The sequence below is a fragment of the Sceloporus occidentalis genome, unplaced genomic scaffold, assembly GCF_023333645.1.
Source record: "Sceloporus occidentalis isolate IW3139 unplaced genomic scaffold, rSceOcc1.0.p SCAF_18, whole genome shotgun sequence".
In the NCBI taxonomy this organism is placed as follows: Eukaryota; Metazoa; Chordata; class Lepidosauria; order Squamata; family Phrynosomatidae; genus Sceloporus; species Sceloporus occidentalis.
Window position 1 is genome coordinate 3589856 of NW_028316998.1, and position 12967 is coordinate 3602822.

Here is a 12967-nt window from a genome sequence, read left to right on the forward strand (position 1 = left end):
GGTAATCAAGGTCTGCACAGGTTTAAAAGGTTTAAAATTATATAAAATAAGATTTCCCAATTTAAATGGCTTTGTTCTCTGTACAGCCATAATTATTTAGCACGTGTATACTTTTATCACCAAACATGTATAATGTACCAAAATATCATAACACTATATACATTGTTTACTCTACTTGAGTCATATCTGAATGGACTAAAATATAATGGTAGAAGATTGTTACATATGTTTGTATATGTAAGATTGTTACAGTCTTGCATACATGTCAAAGATAGGACTTAAAGATGATATTCTGTATGATTAGGTTATCATAGTACATACAAAGACTACTGTCCCCCTGCAATAAAGTTTATAAACTTATCAGTGATATATCTATAAATATATATACATAACAGACCATAGAGAGTTATTTTTTTACAGGCCTCATAATTATTGTAAAATTCTGTGAAGTCTGGGAAGTGGGTTTTGTGATTATTATAAACAGCAACCTGAACTTTTTCTGCTACATTTATCATCCTATTATACATTAGAATCAGTCATTTTCCTAATAGTATTTCTTAAAACTGGCACTGTCACTCATATCTCAAGAGCATATGAGGTTGAAATGGTATTTGAATGCCACATCTGTAATTTTCTTTCTTCTAATAATTTCTAATCATGGACCCCAAATGTCTGTTTACAAACTAACAATGTCTTAAAGGTTGTAAATGAAGTCAGCTAGAAGTTCAAATCTATTAAGGTGTGTATAGCAATTACAATTTAGAACTTGTAAGTACATTAAGTTAGAACTGAATTTTTGGATTAAAGTGTAACTATATACAGGGAGGGCTTTACAGGATGTATGCAAAAACAGCCATGCAAGTAGATACAATATTATATATGTGCACTAGAGACATTATATAGTATGGATTAAATAAGATAACAATTTTATAAAAAGAATATTGTGAAGAATAATGTGATCATTGTTTTGTTTGACTGAATAAAATGGAACTTTTTTATCTAAAAATGTTTGCAGTAGCAAATGTTTTGATTCCATTATGTGTAATGTATTTTATTTATTAGGGCCTTTCAACACTTTTGCTTTCTGGCATTTTAAAAAAACTTTTGTTTCTTTTATTAATTCATGTAAATTATTTTTTCATATTTAAGAAAAGCTGTGATTGAGAAAAATATTTTGGTTTTTATTTACTTTTATGTGCCAACCTGCCCCCCCAGTTATGCACATCTGCCACCAGGCTTGCCACTTTGCCCCCAGAAATGCCTTATACCCCCTATATACCACTCTGCCTCCATGATATGCCACTATGCCCCATGATATGCCTTTTAACCCCCTTTATGCTGCTCTGCCTCCAGAAATGCCTTTTGACCCCCTGTATGCCACTCTGCCTCCAGAAATGCCTTATACCCCTATATGCTACTCTGGCATATAGGTGTTAAAAGGCATATCATGGGACAGAGTTGCATATAGGGGGTTAAAAGGCATTTCTAGAGGCAGAGTGGCATGAAGGGGGTTAAAAGGCATATCATGGGGCACTCTGCCTCCAGAAAAGCCTTAAGCCCTCATATAACAACCCCCCTCCCTGACTTACCACTGCTTCTGGTGTCTGGTGAGAGCAGCGGGTGGAGGCCGGCATTCGTGAAGTTAAAGGGGCTGGTGTTCATGCACCGCGCCGCCCAATGGTCGTGCCTCAGCTCTTCTGGCCCACCGGGAAATTCCCTGGTATCCCGTGGGCCAGTCCGGCCCTGGTTGCGCTGCTCCATGCTTTCACATGGATCTGATTTTGTGAGTGCAATCTTATCTAACTTAATTAGGACTACTGATTAGTACCCACTGCACTATTGTCTTATATTTTGTTCTGCCGATCATTTTTTATTATTATTTGCCTTAAGGTATATATTTTTATACCCAAGTAAGTTCATACTTTTTTTTATAGCACACTGGTGTTTCACAGGTTTGTTGGTCATCCTTGTGCGAGGTTTATCCTGTTATTTGTTTATAGCTTTCACAAGGTGAATGGTCCAGTCTTTATGGATAGTCCTGTTTGGAATATGGTGTGGTAAATCAAACTTCTAGACTAGTGATGATCTTTGAAGATTAAACTAAAATATACATGATTCTCAGCAAGTCTGACAGCTTCAAACATGTTGATTTCCTTCTGTGAGTTTATCAGTGGCATGTGAAACCCTAACTGTAGAAATATGTTCCAAATACATTCTGAATGTATTATATAATATATACTAGCATATGTCTCTAGTTAATGCTGACAATGTCAACAACAAAATGCACCATACTAATTAAAATCAAGTTGCTTATATTGAACATTTATAATAAATGAACACGTAATGTAGTTTTAGTCATGATGCCAAAATGTAACTGCTGCCAGCATTTAAGTAATAATTAAACATAATAGGTACATAGATTTATTTTCAGCCACTTAGTTACACTAACATCATGATTCAATTTTTTTTTTTAAATGCTGTAGGTAAAATAATAGAAATGGAATATATATATATATATATTTATATTAAATGAGACCAGTGCTGGAGATGTGTATTGATTTTCATTTATCATGGCAAGTTGTGTTTGCAAAGTTAACAAACTGTAAATCAAGAACAAAAGAGACAGGTGGATAATAGCTTGTAAAAAAATAATTAGAATATCTAAAACATGTACACAGTTTAAAAAAAAAAAATATCAGTGTGAAATATCTCTACCTTGGCAAAAATCTTTTATAATGTTGGAAAACAGGGAATGACCTGCATGTCTCAATCCCACTCCTAAGGCCAACTGTCTGTAGTTCTTGGTTCTTAGGATTGAGTTTGGTGTGGAAAAACCATTGAACACGTTTGGGATGAACCAGAATGGAGATTGCGAGCCAGGCGTTCTTGTCCAACATCAGGGCCTGACCTGGATGAATAGGCAAAAATGTCCACAGAAACACCCAAAATCTTGGGGAAAGCCATCCCAGAAGAGAGGGAGCTGCTATTGCTGCAAAGGGGGGGCCAACTACATCTTAAAGTCTATGTATTTAGAATAGGATGTCTTACAAAGTCCCAGTTGGTGTAGTGGTCAGATGTCCATATACTGGTGTGCATGTAGTATATGTGTGTGTGTGTGTGTGTGTTATATTATTATTAGACATACCCATAATGCAACTGGATAAAAAAAGACATTGCTGATCAACACAGCCTGATTGAAAACAAGATTGAGAGAGGAATAATTTGGCAAAGGATGTAGAATTTTGATGAAAATAGAGATGTAGTAAGTAACCTAAAAAGCCACCAAAGCAAAAGAAGTGATATTGTATCGGCGTTTGTTCACGCCAAAACCGGTCGGTGTGTCCAGAAATAAAGAAAATAACGGCTTTGACTATTATCCTGGCTGATCTTTCTACTTTCATATTATTTATGATTGAGGGCGATAAATTTGTATCCAGTGAGTACCTACTCCTCTGTTTTCCCTGTCTCTCTCATTGTGAGCTTTTTTGTATATTTATTCTTGCTACCTACAGAGTGGAGTTCACATTTCTAAGCAGCTCTGGTGATCCTTTGCTATATATTGTAGAATATGGCACAGGAAGTGTAAATGATGCTAAAGGACAATTAGTGAAGACTACAAAGTCACATGCAGTCCTACAAAAAACCTTTGTACTACTAACACCACATATTATACCCACATAGAAGCTTTGGTTATGTCTGCCTCAGGTCAGAACAAACCATCTGTCTTGCCTGCTAGACAGGGAGGCTCATAGAAGAGATGACCGGTCGCATCCAAGCTGTCATGGACAACAAGAGTCCATGCTGGCTATCCTACATGACCCAAGGGTAAAGGGCAAGTTTGCCTTTAAAAATAATTTTGAAAAGTATTGATACGTACCACCAAAGTTCCCCAGAGTCAAACCCTGAAATGGTCAAAGCCATGAAGAACTGCCTTTCCCTCCTACTACTGACCCTCTAAGTTATTGGGACCAAAGAGGTGGCCCAGCAGCTGCTTTTATGCCTACCTACCAGTGTCCAAAGCAAAAGTGCTTTCTCTAAGAAAGACAACGTAATCAACCATCAGACAACACTGCTCTCCTAAACATTTTGGACAAGGAGTCAATCTGCTCTAATAAGGTAACCCAGCACTCAATATTCAAACTGAGTGATGTTCTAGTGCTCTATCGCTTTCCTTCATGTGATGAATTATCTTTTTTTGTGGAAATTCAGTCCCATACCATGTGGCTGGATGTGTCTGCCAGTGCCCCACTAACTATGTTAGTAGCAAATAAACACTGAATTGTTTACATCTCAATCCGGTGCTATTTGAATTGTGTTGAGCCAGAATCCTCATGTGCACTGAGTTAGAAGCATATGTGTTTAGCAGTTGGGAGACACCAAGTCCTGACTGAATTCAGGGGGCATTCTCACATGAAGGTAACCAATTGAATTTTCATCCTTGAAACCTGCCCTATTGATGTGATCAAGTATTTTGTAACTCTCTCTGTATTTCTTCACGGATAGGGACGAAGCTAGTCCCAGATAGAATTGGATTGCTTAAGAGTCGGAAGGGAATAGACTAATAGTGGGCATAATTAACGTTGCTTCTCAGCCCTGGAGAAGGAGCATTGTGATCTGGCTAAGTGTGCTTGGCAGGAGACTCTGGGTCATACCAACATAGTTCCCAGGTATGGTAAGTTTCTAGCTGTAACATACATCCTTACTAGATCTGTGAATGCCTATACTGCAATCTCTTCTCCACTCTGCTTTTAGTCCTCCATAAACTTGATGGTAATTGTGAAGGAGGAATTGGCACACCTTTGACTTGTGTCACACTATGATTGTTTAGCCTAATTAATATTGACTAGACTGTTGAAAACAAGTATGTTGGGAGATTTAATTCAGAGATGTGTATATATAAGGCTCAGAAGCTGCATGCATCAGATGACAGAAGCATGCATGATCATATTAACAACTAAGATTTCATAAGACAATTATAATGTAGCCCATAATATAAAATTTTGCCCACAAAAATATACATTTCCTTGAACAATACATTTTTTTTAAATGTACCACTTATATAAAATTAGGGAATATTGAACAGCATAGCTCCAAGCAAAGTTAATAAGGATTCCTTTACGTCTCTAAATTATTTTATATATTCAAGGCAATATCAGGTGTAATAGAAAAGATGTATTTCTTGAGAAAAATATTCGACAGACAACGTTCTCTTTACAAAGTTTGCCAGAGACGTGAGTAAAATAGTTTATTTTGAGCTTTTGTGAAAATAATCTTTGTATGTTTGCACAGGATTATATTTGAACCTGAGACCATTTGTCTCCTTGTGTCCTATATCCTTTAAAAATTAGAATGTGTTCTGAAAGGATTGGAACACTTGCTGTCTTCCTTTAATTTGTGAAAATCTATTGAATACAGTGATGTGACAAAAAATCTAGAACAAAAACTCATTAGCTACTGGTACTTTCTCCCACTACTAGCTAAATTGAGGTTTAGGTACATAGGGCGTTCAGTTAACAAGAAAATATTGCCCGCTGGCAGGGCCGACGGCTTGGAAGCCCGCTGGCAGGGCCGACGGCTTGGAAGCCCGTTGGCAGGGCCGACGGCTTGGAAGCCCGCTGGCAGGGCCGACGGCTTGGAAGCCCGCTGGCAGGGCCGACGGCTTGGAAGCCCGCTGGCAGGGCAGACGGCTTGGAAGCCCGCTGGCAGGGCCGACGGCTTGGAAGCCCGCTGGCAGGGCAGACGGCTTGGAAGGTAGGTAAGTCTTTGACACAAATCAGGACCGGGAATGTAGCCAAGGTCAGACTGAAGGGCAGAGCAGAGCAGGTACTGTCACGTTCTACCCAGGCTATGGAGCTGCATATCTCACTCTTGCTTCAGTTTCTCTGTTTTGCTTCAATCCATTCCTGGATTTCCTTTTGCTCTGTTCTGATCTTCCATTCCTTGCTTCTGCTTCAGCTCTTTGCTTCAGCTCTGTTTCCTTTATAAGGTGTGCTCCACCCGTGTGTTCTGTTTGTCTCAGTCTGCAGTCTAAAGGTATGTCTCAGTGCTATGTGTTTGGTTTACATGTTTAGTTTGTTTCGTACCTCTGTCAGCAGGGATTAGCGTTAGGACCCACCGTCATTGGAGTACTTTGGCGTAGTGGTGGGCTAAGCATACTATGGCCATATGATGTGACGGAATCTCCAATTGTTATCAAACAGTCTTAGGCTAGTTTCTGTATTCATGTTTGTTTGTCTCTTATGTACCTTTCCCTTCTTCCTTGTATTATCTGAGGATTCTGGTTCCTCTCTCCTCTCCCTTTGTCCTAGTTAATATGGCATATCCTTGCTTAAAGGAGAAGCGTCCGAGGATTCCGGCTCCTCACTCCTTCCCCTGTGTTCCTTGCCTTGTTCCCTGTCCTTTGTTGTGCCCTGTATCATGTATATTTTGTCTAGTAGTGTTTATTCCTTGTCTGGTTCACTGTAGTGCCCTGTATCATGTATATCTTGTCTAGTAATGTTTATTCTTGTCTGGTTATGTTTTTCGTGCCTGGTATCCCTGTCCCTTGCTTGTTATGTTTCTGCTACTACCCTTTGCTTAGCTTCCATACTCTCAGCCTGCAGCATCCTGCACGTGATTCTAATGATATGCTTCATGCCTGCTCCAGGGTGCCTGCAGGATATATCTTCACTTCATTCTGGACTTCATCCGCTGCCATATCAGGGCGCTGGTGTTTGGCTGCACAACCCTAGGTGCTCAACACCTGGGTGAGTGTGGTCACCCTGCAACCAAGCCCTGTCCAAACTCCACTACTGCACTGTGACTCCTGCATACAATCATCAGGCGCGCTGGGTCCTTTCAGTCATCTGTTTGGACCCAGTCTGTGACAGGTACAGAGCAGGTATATAAATGCAGGGCCAAACTCAGGTAACAAGGCTCAGTTGTCCCAAGTAACTGAATATGGGTGCTCCAGAGAGGGAAGGGTGGCCACTGGTGGCTGCAGGTAGACATGATTAGAAATGATTGCATAGTCGTGGCAGGCAGGGTGGACTTCACTAGACCGGAAAATAATAATTAAAGCCCCGCTTACACACCTCCCACTCTAATATAAAGATAGGTAATGCTGCCACCAAACCAAACCTGGTTAAAACGCTCAACTCACATTTAATCTACTGTCCCCAAGTAGTTTATGAAAGATACCCAAAAATGCAGATTACCCAACATCTATGCAAACTACAGATTATTAAATAAGTGTCTTCAAGTTAAATGTGGTTCTTATACCATTTAAAGGCAGGAACTTAATAAATGAATGATTTATTATGAAATAAAAAAAATATTCACAGTACATACAGATTAAAATAAAAGGGAGAACATTTAATAGAAAATTAGAAATCCTACTTACAGAAGTACTTGATTCTATTCCCGGGGGAGCTTTCGGCAAGAAAAAGCTTGATCCTTATGTTCTTCCCATGGGCTAAGGCTCTCCCCCTCAGATTAGCACAAATGTACCTAGACTATTCAAAATGGTTGGTGTCGGCACTGACATCCAGTGTGCAAATGCTTTAAAAAAAAAATCAAAGCTCTTTACCTAATGTACCAGTGTCTTGGTCTGTCGGTCCTAGTTGTGTCCTACCCTTTGAATTATATAGAAATGCTGAGTAAATTGTTGGGCTATATAAACAAAAAAATAATAATTTTAGGACCATTACATAATTAAACAAGTGAAGTTAACTAAAAATAATTTTATAGCTTTAATATTAATAATTTATCATTGAAGCATTGTAGAACACTAACTGTCTTGTTGTAATATACAGTATATTCAAAATGACAAAAATACTAAAGAACAATAACTGTTATAGCATACATTACATTATGTTCTGTTTATTATGTCTAGTTCTCACATTTAATGAAAATGTATTATAAGAAGATTAATAGTGTTGGGTAGCATAGGGGGCCAGGGGAGAGCATTATACACTTCAAACAAATGGCTTGTCGTAAAATGAATGATTTGACCTGTTTTACAGTCCAGTGTATAACTGAATTAATGTTTCAGTAAATAGTGGCTCTAAAGGTTTTCACACCTCATCTGTTATTTTGAAAACTTTTCACATAGAAAAGAGGAATAGCATTACACAGTTGAAAATGTGTAAACCTAATAGGACGTATATATTTAAACGCCATGAAAAAAACTAGACATTTCAATTGTTTTTAAATGTCCATTTTTGCCCCCTAGACAATTTAGGGGGTAAACTCCACCCCAGGTCCCTGAATGAAGAGACCGTGATTTCTCAATACATCAGTGTCCCTTCTTACCCACCCCATGGTTAACTCGGAAGCCACTTACCAGATCAGTTATTGGGTAAACTGTCTGTTTGTTAACTTCGTCAATCTGCTAGGGATGTGCTCTTTCTAAGACTCAGGATTTGTAACGAGGTCCTTTGCTCTGTTGAGACTCTGAACAACTGTTGGATTTATCTGCCTCAGAGAGCAGTCATCTTTCACTAGTCTAACATTTGTCTCTACTTGTGCCCTTACTTGGATAGGACAACAGGGCTATTACATTAACCTTTATTTTACAGACCCTCACATTACCCTGACAGCTTGCTACTTGACAGTAGCTCTATACTACATTACTGCCACACACTTAGTGTCATAATTGGGTTTGGAGTTTAAGAGCAGAGGATGCCATCTCTTGCCAGGCACCCTTTCCAGGAGGTCCACAAGAGTGCAATTGATAGTCCAATAGTGATGTCAGGAATAGTGCAATAGATCAGGGCAGGTGGCAATCAGGAAAAAACAGTAATCCAAGCTAGAGAAAGGAAATAGACTAATGGGGTAGTCCAAAAGGAAAGCCAAAGGTCAGGTAACAGATAATCCAATATGGGGCCTGTAGGAAGGTGAGCAGAGAAGAACTGGAATCTGGAGTCCTAGAACACACAGAATCCAAAGCTCTGGAAAATTGAAGTAAAGTGGTAACAGTCTGAGGTTTTTTTTTTTTTTTTATAATGCTGCAGGTATCTACTCCTCCCCTGTGCTGGAGAAGCTCCTCACTAGATTGGTTACCAGAGAGGAGTGCTTCCACAGCACCTGGCTTATTGTTTCTCTGTGTGAACATCGTTGGTGGATACCTGATGGTGGAGGAAGGCTTTACCTCCACTCCACAGGTGCACAACATTAGGCTGATGTCTGGACAACACCTGGAAGTCTTTCCTGGGATCTCTTGTAACTTTAGGCTGTGGCTTTGGCCTACTGCGATCACAATCTCGGGTAGACGCCGCTACTACAGATCGCAGTTTTGGTCTACTCTGCGATCAGGGAGCTTTTAGGAGGCTTGCAGAAATAGAGGACGGGTACGGGTGAGAGGGGTATGACTCTTACCATGTTTTGAACAGGACACATAGTTGTACACTAGTTGCCTATTAAGAGGCCCTGCCTCACTGGTTACAGAAATTGTTTATTTTGACCTACTCATTGGATAGTTGCTAGCCTGAATGTTTGGCTATGCATTTTATTTACGCTTTAGAAAGGCTTCTGGGCTACTTAGCAGTTGCACTTTAGCCACCAAGCACAAACCCTCTCTTATTAGCATACCTGGAAACTCTCCGGGTTTCACCCAGAGATCTTCGGGCGAAATACTGCTTCTCTGGTTCTCCAGGTCAACACCCACATCCTCTGGGTTGTGGGAGCGGGCTCTTGACACACCCCACTGCCAGTCTATTTCCCCTTTAAACATCAGTGGGCAGTCCTGGCCAAATCCTGCAAAGGAAAGCTCCAGGTAGCCAAAGCTAAAAAGTTCCCAGGTATGCTTATTAGCCATTCACAACTACTTACTGGGCCAATTTAATATAGTTGAGAAGGGCCAAACATTTACTCTATCTTAATCTCCCTATCATCTTTCCTTGCATTGAACCCCCAGTTAACCTCTTCTCTTCTCCACTCTCTAACTTTGTATTGTTCCCTTTGTCTCTCCGTATGAAGGGAATAATCAAACTTGTTAAAAATTTATAATACATCCACATCTTATTACTAATTTTTGGGACTGTTTAACAAACTAAAAATGAAAATGTTGTTCTAATGCTGTATTTGTATGATGCCAATAAGCCTGTTATTCCATTTGAATGACACAATAAATACATAGTTAAAGTAGTAAATTAAGTACTAAACTTCATTGTTTGAAAAACTTAAATCTGAAACATGATTCTACTAATTAAAAAATGAAATCAAAGTTAGAAGACATTCCTTAAAAAAAAGAATTTATGCTTATTTGCTTTAAGCAACATTATTACGCTAAGGAGTAAAGCAGACTCATTACTAGCAAGGAAGTTGAGATCAATTTCTGCTGGATTCAAAGACGAACCACGTGGTCCGTTCAGCTAAAATTGCAGATCAGTTTGTGGATAACTATATGCATTTATAGACTTAAGATAAATCTTGCTACTGCTCAATCCAAGACAAAATATAAATCCCAAACCAGAGACAGATCCTAGACTTTGCAAATGAAGTGGGTTTTGGATTTGGTGAGAGACACTGGAGGCTCTCCTGGAAGTTGAAGAGATTGTGCTAGCCATTAAGCAACTAAAGTCACAATCGGCAGCAGAGCCTGACAGCCTATCAAATGTATATTTTAGAACTTTTATGAGCTGTTGACTCCTAAATTGAAGAAGTTTTTACACAGGAACAAATGTTAGACTAGTGAAAAATGACTGCTCTCTCTGATACACACAGATGAATGTCGGGATATACAATATACTTGAAAATGGGCAGTATTTAATGTACAATATTTTCAGGATACACATAACTTATATTTGCATGGTACACATGTGCTTAACACCAATATGACTTTGATTGGCACAGGCAGTATGCTAACGCACCCTATTGTGGGGCTATGTCTACAAGCCTTCTGCAAAGAATGCTCTATCTACACTCACTGGCTTCTTTATTAGGTACACCGTTCAATTGGTTGTTGAGCCAATCACATGGCAGCAATTCAATGCATTTACGCACGTAGACGTGGTTAAGACAACTTGCTGAATTTCAAACCGAGCATTAGAATGTGGAAGAAAGGGGATTGAAGTGAATTTGAACGTGGTATGGTTGGTGCCAGACAGGCTGGTCTGAGTATTTAAGAAACTGCTGATCTTCTGGGATTTTCACGCACAACCATCTCTCGGGTTTACAGAGAATGGTCTGAAAAAGATAAAATACTCAGTGACCGGCAGTTGTGTGGACAAAAATGCCTTGTTGAGGTCAGAGGAGAATGGGCAGACTGGTTTGAGATGACAGAAAGGCAACAGTAACTCAAATAACTACTCCTTACAACCATACCATTGCTTCATACCATTGAAGCACAACATATCGAATCTTGATGCAGATGGGCTACAGCAGCAGAACACCACACCGGGTGCCACTCCTGTCAGCTAAGAACAGGAAACCGAGGCTACAATTCACACAGGTTCACCAAAATTGCACAATGGAAGACAGGAAGAACATTGCCTGGTCTGATGAGTCCCGATTCCAACTGTGACAATCAGTTGGCATGGTCAAACTTTGGTGTTAACGACATGAAAGCATGGATCCATCCTGCCTTGTATCAATGGTTCAGGCTGGTGGTGGAGGTATAATGGTGTGGGGGACATTGTCTTGGCACACTTTGGGCCCCTTAGTACCAATTGAGCATCCTTTAAATGTGACTGCCTACATGAGTATTGTTCCTGACCATGTTCATCCCTTTATGACCGCAGTCATGATGGCTACTTCCATCAGGATAATGCACCATGTCACAACGCGCACATCATCTCAAACTGGTTTCTTGAACATGACAATGAGTTCACTGAACTCCAATGGTCTCCACAGTCACCAGATCTCAATCCAATGGAGCACCTTTGGGATGTGGTGGAATTAAAGATTTGCATCATGGATGTGCAGCTGACAAATCTGCAGCAACTGTGTGATGCCATGTCTATGTGGACCAAAATCTCTAAGGAATGTTTCTAGCCACGAAGAATGAGGACAATTCTGAAGGCAAAAGGGGGTCCAATCCGGTACTAGCAACGTGTACCTAATAAAGTGGCCAGTGAGTGTATATGTTAGTCAAACTTATTCGAACCTTTTTAATTTCCATATATAATGGCATGGGAGAGGGAGTTAAATTCTGTATACCACCAGGGTAATTGAACAGAGGCAACATATGAGGAACATAGAGATCTCCGAGTGGAAATATAAAAAAATGTGAGTTTTCCATTGGTACCTCACCCTGCAGTATTTTGCTAAGATGATTCAGGGATGTCCCCTCATTGGAGAGGGTGTGGGTAGAAGGCTGTATAGAGCATATATGGTGGTTTTGCTCAAAGATCTAGTGTCTGGGTTTGTTTTTAAGGCAATAAGTGACATTTTGGCTATTTATTTGCTACCTCTTCCAGAAACACCATTGTTTTTTTACCAGACAACATACTCTTCTCATATGAAAGTGATTTTACATTTTCTATTGGTGCTTTGCTTCGCCAGGCAGTGGAATTTCTAAATGTGTCCCAAGGTGTCGGGGGTTCTGGACACCTTGGAAAAACATAGAAATATGGAGATAATGTATCATACCCTCTTCAACACTGTCCCAATTTTTGAAAAGCTATGGAATGTTTGATATTATTGAAAAGTGAAAAAAACAATCCCATGTTTACATGGGGAAAAAATAAAATAATAATGGTGCAATATTGTATGAACACTATCTAAAAATATGGATGAATATCACTCACAAACGTAAGATGCTCTTTAATGTCTTCCTTACAAATCTGAAATAACTCCAATGGTGCAACGAAAGTATAAAATTGCAGGAGATAATGGCACAACCAATGTTATACATAAGCATTCAATGGTATAAATGGAAACTTCTTCTCATATAGCTTTAACAATATGACAATCCAAAGTCTCTACGCGTTCCCCAAGTGCACGTTTGGCTTCCTTAGGAGAATTCTGATGTAGGATCCGTTCACAG